This window comes from Schistocerca piceifrons, chromosome 1 (genome assembly GCF_021461385.2).
Source record: "Schistocerca piceifrons isolate TAMUIC-IGC-003096 chromosome 1, iqSchPice1.1, whole genome shotgun sequence".
Taxonomy (NCBI): Eukaryota; Metazoa; Arthropoda; class Insecta; order Orthoptera; family Acrididae; genus Schistocerca; species Schistocerca piceifrons.
In genome coordinates, this window is record NC_060138.1 from 591,341,892 (window position 1) to 591,355,909 (window position 14,018).

A 14,018-nucleotide genomic window follows, 5' to 3' on the forward strand; every position below is an offset into this window, starting at 1 on the left:
CAAGTGTATGTTCGTTCAACACGTCCCAAAATGTTGCAGTGTGTTTAGTGCCGGTCGGAAGAAGATCCGCGATGATTAACGGAGTGGAAGATCTTCAGTTTCAGAGGCGGTTATCGAGATGGTCCATCGCGAAGTGCTTCAAAACAAGAGGATCACCGTCCATGAACTTGTTTCTCCGATTCCTGGGAGTTCTCACCGTGCAGATAAAAGAGCTTTGACGGAAAAATTGGGGTAATACAAGCGTTGCGCTGGATGGGTACCGCGTATGCTGACAGCAGAACACAAGGACAAACGCCCTCACTGTATACCCAGTTTCTTCAAAAGTGTCAAGAAGACACTCCTTCACTGTCTCCCCAGTTTCTTCAAAAGTGTCAAGAAGATAAGGAAGGATAACCTGCCATTGTAGCAGCAATAACGGATCTAACAACTGCGCCAGACACTTGTCTTATATAGGCGTTGCCGAACGCAGCGCCGTGTTGTGCCTCTATATTTGAATACGCATGCTTGAAGCAGTTTCTTTGGCGCTTCAGTGTATTTGGCTGCAGTGCAGTTTTCTACACACGTCAATGAAATAAACAATTTACGAACAATGATTTGTTAACAACTCAAATCACATAACATAAATTTTGTCCTCAAAAAAATAAAAAAAATGATGTATTCTTTATCTAAGCATGTGTTACCTGTTCAAACTGTTGACTATGGACTAAAAGGCACATCTGCAATCGTCGTTCGAAAGAATGATGAACATATTACAGTGGATGATTCGACGACACATATCGTCTGACGTAGTTGGGGCTTCGTCATAGGGCTGCTTCTTTGAGTGCTGCCCAAAGAAAGAAATCAAGAAGAGGCAAATCGGGGGACCTTGCAAGCCATTTGACAACAGAATTTCGTCCTATACAACGCCCAGGAAAGTTCACATTCAGTATTTTCGTTGCAACACGGAACGAGAGTGCTGGCTGGACAACCTTCCTCTAGCAGCCACATGCGCTGTCGAATATCCAGTCGTATCTCTTCTAGAAGAAACGGCAGAATGATCGTCAGAAAGTGTGCATATGAATGTCCATTCAGAACACCTGTGATCAAATAAGGCCCAACAATGTAATTTAGTATGCTGCCCCAACATTCGTTTACGCTTTGTGGCCGCTGATGCTGCATCTGATGAAGCCAGTCTGGATTTTAGGCTGTCCAGTACTGCGTGTATAAAGGGTAATAGGAAAGTTTTGCAATACAGCTTTATTTAATTTTTTCGAAATAATTTCCGCCACATTTAATACACCTCTATCCTCCGAAACCAATCCCTAAACCAGTTCTCCCAAGATTCTGTAGGGAGTAAGGTACAATCGTTGTCCCGAGGCCTCAGGAGGTCCTCATCACTTGAAAACTGATCTCATTTTAGCTTCATTTTCACATGCGGGAACAGTGCAAAGTCACAAGGAGCTAGGTCTGGACTGTAAGGAGGTTACTCAAGAAGTTTGTCCTATACCCCGCAACTATTCGGTGTATGCTTTGGCGCTGTGAGCTGGAGCGTTGTCCTGATGGAGGAATAAACCGTCCATTCTTGACTTCAGCCGCAGGTTTTTCAAGGATTCGATGACCTTGGGCAGGCACTGCTCAGTGTACCACTTATCTGTGACTGTCTTCTGTGAGTCCTAAACAACACGCTCCATAATTCTACTCAGTTTTTAAAAAAGCTGTCATTTTCTTCTTTACTGATCGGGCTTTTGTGACAGCTACGGATGTGTCGTCAATCTTCAAAGACCCAACTTTGATATGAGTATTAGTCGGCACGTCATAACAGTACAGCAAAGTCTCGTCACCTGTGACGATGTTATTCACATTGTGAGATTGTCCCTTAAAATTCTTTAACATCTCCTGGCACCAAGTCACACGTCGTGTGATCTGCTCTTCCGTCAGTCTATGCGGCACCCAGAGACAGCGAAGTTTCTTTACTTGAAATTGATCATGCAGTATCGAACGAACTGCTGGTACATTTAACCCTAAGGTATCCTCTGTCTCCTTATAGGTCACTCGCCTGTCTTCGACTAGTATTTTCCTCACAGGATCACTGTTTTCTTCGCAACTGGTGATCGTGGCCTTCCCGTCCTGTCATCGTCCTCCAGAGTGAATTATCCTCTTTGGAATTCTCTGTTAACACGTGAACATCGTTGTACGATGGGGACACCTATCACCGAGTGAAAGAGTCATTTCTTCAAAGCAGTGGTCTATGTTTAAACCACGCTCGAAATTGTACCGCAAGACTCCCCGAGTATCACTTCGTGACCACGATGCCATATCAAGCACTTCAAACTAGCCCTGCTAGTGAACGACTGCGTCCACATACTTGACACGGAGGGAACAATGCAAGTATGAAGTTTCTCAGAATACAGCAACAATAAGCCTCCTGCGACCTGAGCCGTGCGTGGCTCGCGCTCGTGCCATCGCTTATTTTACATCCTGTTTTTTGAGTGCTGCCACCTCGTTATGTTAGTTTCAATTTCGGTTGTCACTGAGTTGCTGTCTTGTCTGTCCGTGAGCGGCGGCAGCAGCGCCTATCGATATAGCCCTCACCTGTTATCTTTGCTGCACTGCTATTACTTCCCGGTTGTCGTCTGCCATGGAGTCAGCTGGAACGTGCCAGGAGTGCAGTTCGGACTTGCTAGTCGGGGAGTTGGAACGCAGCACTAGTTTAGTCGGGTCAGAGCAGCAGTGAGGCCCGGATGTAAATAGCTCGCCCGACCGTTGCCGCCAAACATCAACTGAGCCGGGGACGGTCTTCGTGGACCGTCGTCGGTCGGACGACGTGAATTGGATCGCCGATCGTTTATGGGTTGTGTGTGTGTGTGTGTGTGTGTGTGTGTGTGTGTGTGGGTGGGTGGACTCCCGATTTGTCTTCGTGATTGCACAGCCCCTGCTTAGTGTCGTTCATGTCTTCATGCAAGTGTTCGTCAAACTGTGTGTGTAGTTGGTGTCATTTCCACTGACAACTTGTTTTAAATGTTGACGGCGTACTGGCAGTGAGTCAGTCGATTGGTGTGGATCAGCCAGGATATCTCCGCAAGGCGCAGTGGGCCGGGCCCACTGGCGGTCTCTAAGCAGTGTCGGAGTGTGTGGGAGCTGTTCAGATTGCAGCAGGGCTCGTGGCTCACATCAAGGCTTAATTACCGAAGCCACACTGTTCACACTGAGCCGTTGGTTTTCATGGTTGGCTGTTGGGGTTATTCCCGTGAGCAAGAGCGAGTATTCGAGTTGGTGAAAGTTGGCCACCATCCGGTGGAGTTTAACTGTATTTTGGTTATTTGAAGTCCAAGTGCACCAGCGGAATTGTCTTCCGTACAACATAAAAACATTTTCACAATTATGATAAAGTTCAAAAGTCAAAGAGTAAATAGCTTTTTCAAAAAGTGCATAGTTTTGCCTAATATGTGCACTATTCTTCGAATCAGTAATTATCTTGTAATTACACTTTCTAAAGTAACGCATGTTCTACCTCCTAGTTCTCACACTATCTACACACCAAATTTCATCAAAATCAGTTCAGCAGTTTAGTCGTGAAAAGGTAACAGACAGAGTTACTTTCACATTTACAATGTTAATATGGATTCCAAAAACATATCTAGGTTGATTCACGTCAATGGAAAGACCTAAAAAATTAAAATCTTTACCCCGCTGGTGCTCAACTGTAAAAGTAATATAATTGTACATTTTGTCCTAAAGGTATTGAAATTCGTAGATATCTTGCGAGTCACGAAACAGAACGGGAACATGGTCGACGTCGGTAGTACTCTTTACAGATATTAGTCTCCGGTGGTCTTTGAAGAACGTATTTGAAGACTGTTAACGAAGATACCTGCCAATGTACCTACCAACAATCTATCTTTCTGAAGATAGATCTAGCTTTGAAAAGCTAACTATTTGTACTTTAGTACTGTTCCCGTAAATTCATTAACTGCCCCGTGGGAAGTGTTCGTTAGCAAGTTGTTTTTAATTATTATTACTGTTTCGTTTATAGGAATATCAGTGTGCATTTCAGATATGTCAAATGATACGAATATCGCATTTGCAGGGACACAGGCATGTTTATCATTTCCGCATGTTCGTAATTTTTTTTAACAGAGTAATAGTTTTGAAAGGTAGTCGTTTATAGAGCTTTCCTTCAGTAAATAGTTAACGTTAATTGCTGGCATAGCAACACTGTTCTTGAGCGTTTTAATCTATATACGTAGAGACTGTGTTCTGGAATTAATTATTTTCCAGTTATATTTTTTCTTTATCAGTGAATAGAGAACATTTAAAATTTACAGCTTTCCTGAGTTCTGAAGTTTGTATGTTGCGTTATTACTTATTTCCGTCACAACGTTTCATGAGAAGAATTGTTCGACTTTTTTTGCTGCCGTTTTAGCATTGGTTACTAAATTTTTAATTTGTTTATTTTTCACAGCAGTCCGAGAGCAGAATTTCAGACCTTTAGTTTAAATGAGCTCGTTCAGTCTTAAAGAAAGCAATCACGGTATTGTTGACGACTCTACTGTAGAACTTAATGCTGTTTCCGATTTTATTCTTTCTCACACTAGCAGCCTTGAGAAGTAAAAAGTTTATCTAGTTTTGCTTGTGCACAGACGCATGCTTGCTTTGTATCCTGATCACTCCCAGTTTTATGGATCAGTATACATGATAAATTTGTAAGAAGGTTAAAAAAAATTAAATGAATATTGTACAAATTTAAATTTTCCTTTTAAAATTCCTGACTTCATTTCTTATCCACAGTATTTCACGTTTTCATTATGTTTAGTTAGCTGCTTTTATCCTAACTGTGGTGTAGTTAGGGATGTTATGTTACACTTGGTATGAGCAGTAATAAACGTCTTACCCGGAATTTCTAGAAAGTGAATAGAGCTGTTTTTGCCTGGCCAGGCGTGTTGTGCAGTTTCTGCTTCATAAGAAAACATGTTACAGCGTTTCACAAAGTAGATTTCAGTCTGTTTTTTCCAAAAACCGGATGCAGTCACGTATTTAATTATCTAGTTCAGGGATTTATTGACCCAGCTTGTAAGTAATGATACTTTAAGACGACGAGAGAACAGACATTCTTGGCGATCCACAGTTGTACGAAATAATTCGAAATTTATTTTTTGACTGCGAATTCTTTCGACATCAGCTGTATTAGGTATAGTTGTGCTCTCTTTTAGTGACACACAAAATTTCGTGCCAGGGTGGGACTCGAACCCGCACATCCCCCTTACCGCGAGCGGTCACCTTTACCACTTTGGCTATATGTGCATGCTCCCTGGAGCTACCCAAACCTCCACATGTCATACTTTCTACAGCCTTACGCCATAGTCTACTGTAGCCATCACCAATTCTCGCCAATGTTCTTAGCTGGATTACCGCACCAGGGAGAACGAAACTACGTGAAATCGAGGCCCATGTTGTTATCATCTTATGTCCGACTGGGCTTGCTAATACTAACTTGCATGTCTGGCAGAACAGACATCCCTGACGAATGCGAAATTTATTTGCTTGCCTCTTATTAGATGATGAATGCGGTGGGCTAAAGCATAAGGATGTAAACAGTGTCACATATGGAGGTTTGGGTCGGTCCTGGGTGTGTGCACGGATAGCCGAAGTGGTGAAGGCGACAGCTCGTAATAAGCGGGAAATCCGAGTTTTTGAGTTCCGGTCCATATGTCATTAATATGGCTCTGAGCACTATGGGACTTAACATCTATGGTCATCAGTCCCCTATGTCATTAATAGGTAGTACATCTATACCTAATGCAGCTGATGTCAAAAGAGTGTACATCAAGTGTTTCTAATATAGCTAACTTCTCTGCATTTACTATTACATGTGCATCAGTCATTACAGAGAAGAACTCGGCTATAAAATTATCTTATGCAGCATTGCATTATGGGACTTAACATCTATGGTCATCAGTCCCCTATGTCATTAATAGGTAGTACATCTATACCTAATGCAGCTGAGGGTACCGTTCTGTGCACGATGATGTGACGTCCACAATACCACATATAAAATACTCAAACATAACATTATTTGTGTGTAAGAAATAAGTGTTTCACAAGCTATATTTATTTCACACGTCTTGCCGCACTTGTATGCAGTTTCATGACATTAGTAATTTAACGATAGAGCATCGTAAAATCTTGTAAAACGTTGGTTAATTCGCCTTGAAACCTAAAACTCTGTCTCAGAAATAATATCAGTAAGCTACAGTGTCTCTAAACGTATTCCTTTTTTATCATTCTCAAGATATGTATTATTTTCAAGGCGAGTCACGTTGTTTCGCCTGTGGTAGCTAGCAGGCGCCTAGAAGCTCAATGACAGTGGAAGACTTTCTCGGTTCATCAACAGAGAGGCGGTCACACGGAAGGGATCGGAAGCGGAGGTTCTCTGTGTTCAAAGATCGCTTCCCAAGAGGCTGGCCTCTTCAGAAGCGAACGCTGCTCGCAGGCGAACCTAATTAAAACGGCTTTGAAGGCGGCGGAGACGGTGCTGTGAGAAGGATCATCGATATTGTGCGAAGGTACGGGACCTTCCCTCTGCGAACGCGATGGAAGTTCACTTGCCTTGCGAACGGATGATCACCGAAGATCAGAAACCTGTTCTGCAGACACATCACTGCTACTTACACACATCCAGTCATAAGTTCCACTATTTTTTGGTAGATGGAGTGAGGTGTGAAAGTTACTAGGAAGTTGAGTCATGTACGACCGTGCAGTCATCAGAATGGACAAACAAGTTCAGTAAAAATACGTAACAAATTGTGTCTTTTGTTTCTAATTATTACTTTCACTGGCATCAGCACGTATGATCCAATGATATTACCATCTCTCTCTCTCTCTCTCTCTCCTCAAAAGCAAATGTGTTTCCAAATGTGGACAATATCCATTTGCAACAAGACCAAATGTTTCTTTAATAAACTTCTCTTAATACAAACCAAATTTGCATGTTAAGCGCTAGAAAAGTCACATATGTACACATCTGCGGATAGGTCCCAGGTACGAAATACGGGGACCAACGAGTTTCACAGATCTCAAGACTATTGACGGTTACCTATGCCAGACGTACCGAGAAGCATGTAAAAATAAATAAATAAATAAGTCAGTTTGCTACACTACGAAATTACAAAAGGAAAAAAAGCTACATCAACGAACTACTCCAATACATTGCTCACAATCGACAACACTGGCGGAATTATTTACTTGGACGCACAAGGCTGACCTGAAAAACGTATCTAATAAACCTGTTGTCGGGAATACGGGCTAAACAACATATCGCACTAATACTGGCATCATGCGGCACTGCAGCTGCACTTATAAGACAATGTACATTGCGCCCTACAACTACCGCTGAAAAATCTTACTCAAGAGCATCTGAACGGGGTGAACTTGTAAAACAAGCTAAAATTATCTTCTGGAATGAATTCACAATGGTACTTAGAAAATTACTCGGAGTCAATGACAGAACATTACAAGATTTGCGAGGAAACTCTGAAGTGATGGGAGGAGCTCTATTCATACACTCAAGAGATTTCCGACAAACACTTACACTCATCCCTAAGTCAACACCAGCAGATGACATCAATGCATGCTTAAAAAATCACATCTCTGCCCAGACATATAAATACTGCGACTAACAAAAAGTTTGAGAGTTGCACTATCGAAAGACGAAACATCAGCATGTTTTCCTAAACAACTTTCACAAATAGGCAAGGCACAAAACCTCATTAAACTTAACAGTGATTTATGCAAAGTAGCCACTGCTGAAAGCGAACTCATCGACCAAATTTATCCAAACATTGGTCACAACTGTACGAATCAGGACTGGCTATTTGAAAGGGCAATTTTGGCAACTAAAAATAATATTGTCGACGATATCAACTTTAATATTCAAAAGAAAATTCCCGTTGAAGAGAGTATGTACAAATCGGTCGACGCGATGGTAAACGTTGAAGAAAGTGTGAATTTCCCTACAGAATTTCTAACTACCGGGTGATCAAAAAGTCAGTATAAATTTGAAAACTTAATAAACCACGGAATAATGTAGATAGAGAGGTAAAAATTGACACACATGCTTGGAATGACATGGGGTTTTATTAGGATGGCGCTCCACCCCATATTGCCAGACGCATGAAAGATCTCTTGCGCGCGTCGTTTGGTGATGATCGTGTGCTCAGCCGCCACTTTTGTCATGCTTGGCCTCCCAGGTCCCCAGACCTCAGTCCGTGCGATTATTGGCTTTGGGGTTACCTGAAGTCGCAAGTGTATCGTGATCGACCGACATCTCTAGGGATGCTGAAAGACAACATCCGACGCCAATGCCTCACCATAACTCCGGACATGCTTTACAGTACTTTTCACAACATTATTCCTCGACTACAGCTATTGTTGAGGAATGATGGTGGACATATTGAGCATTTCCTGTAAAGAACATCATCTTTGCTTTGTCTTACTTTGTTATGCTAATTACTGCTATTCTGATCAGATGAAGCGCCATCTACATCTTCATCTACATTTACACTCCGCAAGCCACCCAACGGTGTGTGGCGGAGGGCACTTTACGTGCCACTGTCATTACCTCCCTTTCCTGTTCCACTCGCGTATGGTTCGCGGGAAGAACGACTGCCGGAAAGCCTCCGTGCGCGCTCGAATCTCTCTAATTTTATATTCGTGATCCCCTCTGTCGGACATTTTTTGAACTTTTGCATTTTTTTGGTTCTAATAAAACCCCATGTCATTCCAAGCATGTGTGTCAATTTGTACCTCTCTATCTACATTATTCCGTGATTTATTCAGTTTTCAAATCTATACTGACTTTTTGATCACCCGGTACTTTGCAAGTACCAGGAAAATCACACTGCATTCGACTTAAAATTGGATCTCCGATCACACTACTCAGAAATCTCAACTCGCCAAAACTATGGAACAGAACGTTGATGATAGTCAAACAGCACAATGGAAGCCGAACTTATGACTGGAAAGTACAACGGACACAGACTATTATCCCCAGAACATCACTAATATCTACTGAACTGCCATTCCAATTTAAAAGATTGCAATTTCCAACCAAATTTGCCTATAGTCTTACAATTAACAAACCTCAAGGATCAACTTTAAAATATTGCTGCATCAATCTAGAAGACTACTATTTCTCTCACGGTCAACTATACTATAGAGTAGAAACTCGAAAAATTTGTACATCTATACCTCGGATAACAAAATGAAAAATGTTGTTTACAAACAAGTATTGCAGAACTTTTTTCTCTTATACTTTAAAGTTTATTCTTTTATTCCAACTGCTACACAGTATCATATCAACTCCCTGAGGCGGAGCCGGGTACCCCAGTTAGTAAAGTGTATACAGGAAGATGAAAATCCAATCATCATTGGAACGCTATAGTTGGGAAAGAAATAGAAGAATACACAGAATAGAAGAATACACTTTCGGAAATAGGAATGAGAACGAAGAAAAATTCTTTGATTTTGGTAGAAATATGAGTTGGAAACAGCTTAGATACTGTATTATAGAATGAAGTATGTTTAGAAAAGGCCAAAAGTCGCTTAGAAATGAAGTGAAAGGAAGCTAAAGTGAACTGGATTCAGGAAAATTGTGAAGTAACCGAGAAATAAATAGGAAGGCGGAATAAGGTTTGGGGAATTTAAAAGAAAATGCGTCAACATTAATACTGCGAACAAGGAGAAAACAGGTGTAGCGACTGAGTTGAGTATGTCTATAGGAAGGAGAGGAACTGTCTGATAACACAATACAAAATGAAATGTTTGTCCGTTTGGGGAACAGAGAGGGTGAAGTGTTATACAGCTTTGCCATTAAACAAGGAGTAAAAGATTTAGATAACACACATTGCTTCGAAATCATCTAAAATCATTTGGAGAAGTGACAACACAACGATTACTCATACTAGTGTGTAGAATCCATCAGACTGGGGATACACCACTGGACTTTCGAATAACCCATACAACCCAAACAAGGGTATATAAAAGAGAGATCAGCTTGTCAGCTCATCATGCACAAGCGAGCGGAGAACAAAATTGAGCATCGATTAGATGACAATCAGTTTGGCTTTAGGAAAGGTAAGCCACCAGAGAGGTAGTTCTGACTTTACGTACGACAATGAAAGCAAGAATGAAAGGTAAATTAGGCACTTTCATAGGATTTTTGAACCTACAAAAAAATTCGATAACGTGAAAAATGACGTTTGTAACCCTCAGAAAAACTGATATAATATACTACAAAAAACGGGTAATTAACAAGAGGTTCATGAATCCAAAAGAGAAATGCCCTGATTAATAAGATCGTACGACACGTTTGCAGTCTTTCTTGTCTACAGTTCAAACTGTTTATCGAAGAGGCAATGAGGGAAATAATGGGAAGGTTCAGAAGTAGGATTAAAACTCGGGGTAAAAGGTTATCCATGATAGAGATTTGCTGAATACATTGTTATCTTCTGTGAAAGTGAGGAAGAACGACAGAACTTGTTGATTGGACTGAATTCTGCTGACAATACAATATGAATTGAGAGTAAAACGAAGAAAGACGAATCGAAGAGCACGAAAAATGAGATAAGCGACAAACTCAGCACCGAAATTGATCTCTACGTAATATACGAGGTGAAGGAATTCTTTTATTTTCAAAGTAATGCACGACGGAAGAAGCAAGATGGACATGGAAAGCACTAGCTAAGAAAGCACTTCACACCAAAAGAAGTTTATTAGTATCATACATATGCCTTAATTTGAACAAGAAATTTCTTAGAATGCACATTCGGAGCATAGCGTTATTTCTATGTGAATCATGAGCGGCGAGAAAACGAAAAAAGAGAGCATTGAAAAGTTTTACGTGAGTTTCTACAGAAGGGTGTTGATGAAAATTAAGTGGACTTATAATTAGAAATGAGGAAGTTCACCACAGAAAGGGCGACGAAAGAATTATGTGGGAAACTAGAGTACTAGACAGGATGAAACCAAATGTGCCAAGACATCAGGTAGTGACTTCCTTGGTACTAGGAAGCGTAGAGAGCAAAAAATTTATGGGAAGACAACTACTGGAAGTTAATACACCAAATAATTGAGAACGTTGGGTATTAAGTCCTACTCTGAAACGAAGAGGCTGGAACAGAAAAAGAATCATGGATGTCCGCATCAAAGCAGTCAAAAGTCTGACGACAACAACAGCAAAAAATAGGAGATGACAAGACAAGAACAGAACATTTTCTTGGTGTAAGCGTTGGTCAAGGAGTGTTGGTCGCTTTTATGTCAACTCACTGTGCAAACTGGCCAATAATATCGTATATTTCACGTACCTTTTTCCAGACAATCATTACAATCCACTGTGAGTAATAACGAACGATAACTGTCACTTTTTAAACTCCTTTCTGGAGTGTTTTTAGCTACAGAGTTAACAAAAGCGGAAGATGTAAAAGATGCATCTTTTTCATATGCAGAATCTCGTTCAAAATATTATATATTCGTTCGGACAAGATACTAACAAATTTAAAAAGCTAAAAACCCTTAACTTAACGGTTTTGTATTTCAATACCATGAATTTTATCGATTGTATCTTGAAAAAGAAGCGATAATGTGGCGTTCAGGAGTGCCACATGTGAGTGATAAAATGTCAAGAGGGATGGTTTATTATTTTTTTTCAATTGCAGAAATGTTTTACCAGCATACGATAATGCTCCGTCTCAGTTTCTAAGAAACTTTTAACATCTACAACTGCCAACTCTAACAAACACTTTGCGTTTGCTGGAAAATTTGAATGAAACCTTCCCAATAATCACACACATTTGCCATTTAACAATACTTCCGACTATTTTATGGAACTTTACTACATTTTTTTAAAACTTGTACTAACTGCGGCATATACTCCACGGATTTTAAATAATGAAGTGAAGATAATAGCACCCATAGAAAACAGTATATCTGTAAGGTTTACATAGCTAAACACCGGTATATCAACCTTACTAATTTTCCTAGTTAGAAGATGGGCAATGAGAAGTAAATACACTCCTGGAAATGGAAAAAAGAACACATTGACACCGGTGTGTCACACCCACCATACTTGCTCCGGACACTGCGAGAGGGCTGTACAAGCAATGATCACACGCACGGCACAGCGGACACACCAGGAACCGCGGTGTTGGCCGTCGAATGGCGCTGGCTGCGCAGCATTTGTGCACCGCCGCCGTCAGTGTCAGCCAGTTTGCCGTGGCATACGGAGCTCCATCGCAGTCTTAAACACTGGTAGCATGCCGCGACAGCGCGGACGTGAACCGTATGTGCAGTTGACGGACTTTGAGCGAGGGCGTATAGTGGGCATGCGGGAGGCCGGGTGGACGTACCGCCGAATTGCTCAACACGTGGGGCGTGAGGTCTCCACAGTACATCGATGTTGTCGCCAGTGGTCGGCGGAAGGTGCACGTGCCCGTCGACCTGGGACCGGACCGCAGCGACGCACGGATGCACGCCAAGACCGTAGGATCCTACGCAGTGCCGTAGGGGACCGCACCGCCACTTCCCAGCAAATTAGGGACACTGTTGCTCCTGGGGTATCGGCGAGGACCATTCGCAACCGTCTCCATGAAGCTGGGCTACGGTCCCGCACACCGTTAGGCCGTCTTCCGCTCACGCCCCAACATCGTGCAGCCCGCCTCCAGTGGTGTCGCGACAGGCGTGAATGGAGGGACGAATGGAGACGTGTCGTCTTCAGCGATGAGAGTCGCTTCTGCCTTGGTGCCAATGATGGTCGTATGCGTGTTTGGCGCCGTGCAGGTGAGCGCCACAATCAGGACTGCATACGACCGAGGCACACAGGGCCAACACCCGGCATCATGGTGTGGGGAGCGATCTCCTACACTGGCCGTACACCACTGGTGATCGTCGAGGGGACACTGAATAGTGCACGGTACATCCAAACCGTCATCGAACCCATCGTTCTACCATTCCTAGACCGGCTAGGGAACTTGCTGTTCCAACAGGACAATGCACGTCCGCATGTATCCCGTGCCACCCAACGTGCTCTAGAAGGTGTAAGTCAACTACCCTGGCCAGCAAGATCTCCGGATCTGTCCCCCATTGAGCATGTTTGGGACTGGATGAAGCGTCGTCTCACGCGATCTGCACGTCCAGCACGAACGCTGGTCCAACTGAGGCGCCAGGTGGAAATGGCATGGCAAGCCGTTCCACAGGAGTACATCCAGCATCTCTACGATCGTCTCCATGGGAGAATAGCAGCCTGCATTGCTGCGAAAGGTGGATATACACTGTACTAGTGCCGACATTGTGCATGCTCTGTTGCCTGTGTCTATGTGCCTGTGGTTCTGTCAGTGTGATCATGTGATGTATCTGACCCCAGGAATGTGTCAATAAAGTTTCCCCTTCCTGGGACAATGAATTCACGGTGTTCTTATTTCAATTTCCAGGAGTGTATAACGCACCGGGCAACACTTGGATCACCTCACAAAGAGCATACCATGCCGGTGCCAAGAATGTGACACCTGGGGTTAAATAGACGCACTATTATCTACTTCGATGTTGTAGAAGAAATGGTCTTGTATTTTCTGTTCTTTTGTACGTGTACGTTCGGTTTCAGAACTTTCATAATTAGTGATTTTGGGCAACGCTGCATTCACATGTATTTAGATTAATTTATTTTTGTTCGCTGAAGTTTCTTAAGTAATTGACAGGAAATACGGACCCATGTCTTGCCTTTTTGTTTACTTTAGGACATTAACATAGGTCCATGCACTGTCATGGGTCTTCTCGATGTGCCCACGGGATTTTTCTGCCCTGTTAAGCTCTCTTTTGTATCCGACTACACTAAGATTAAGGCACCGATAAAATTTATATCTAGATACATACTCCGTAATCCACTGTATGGCGCGTGGCGGAGGGTAACTTGCACCATTGCTAGTCGTTTCCTTACCTATTCCACTCGCATGTAGAGCGAGGGGAGAAAACAACTGCTATACGGCTCCGTA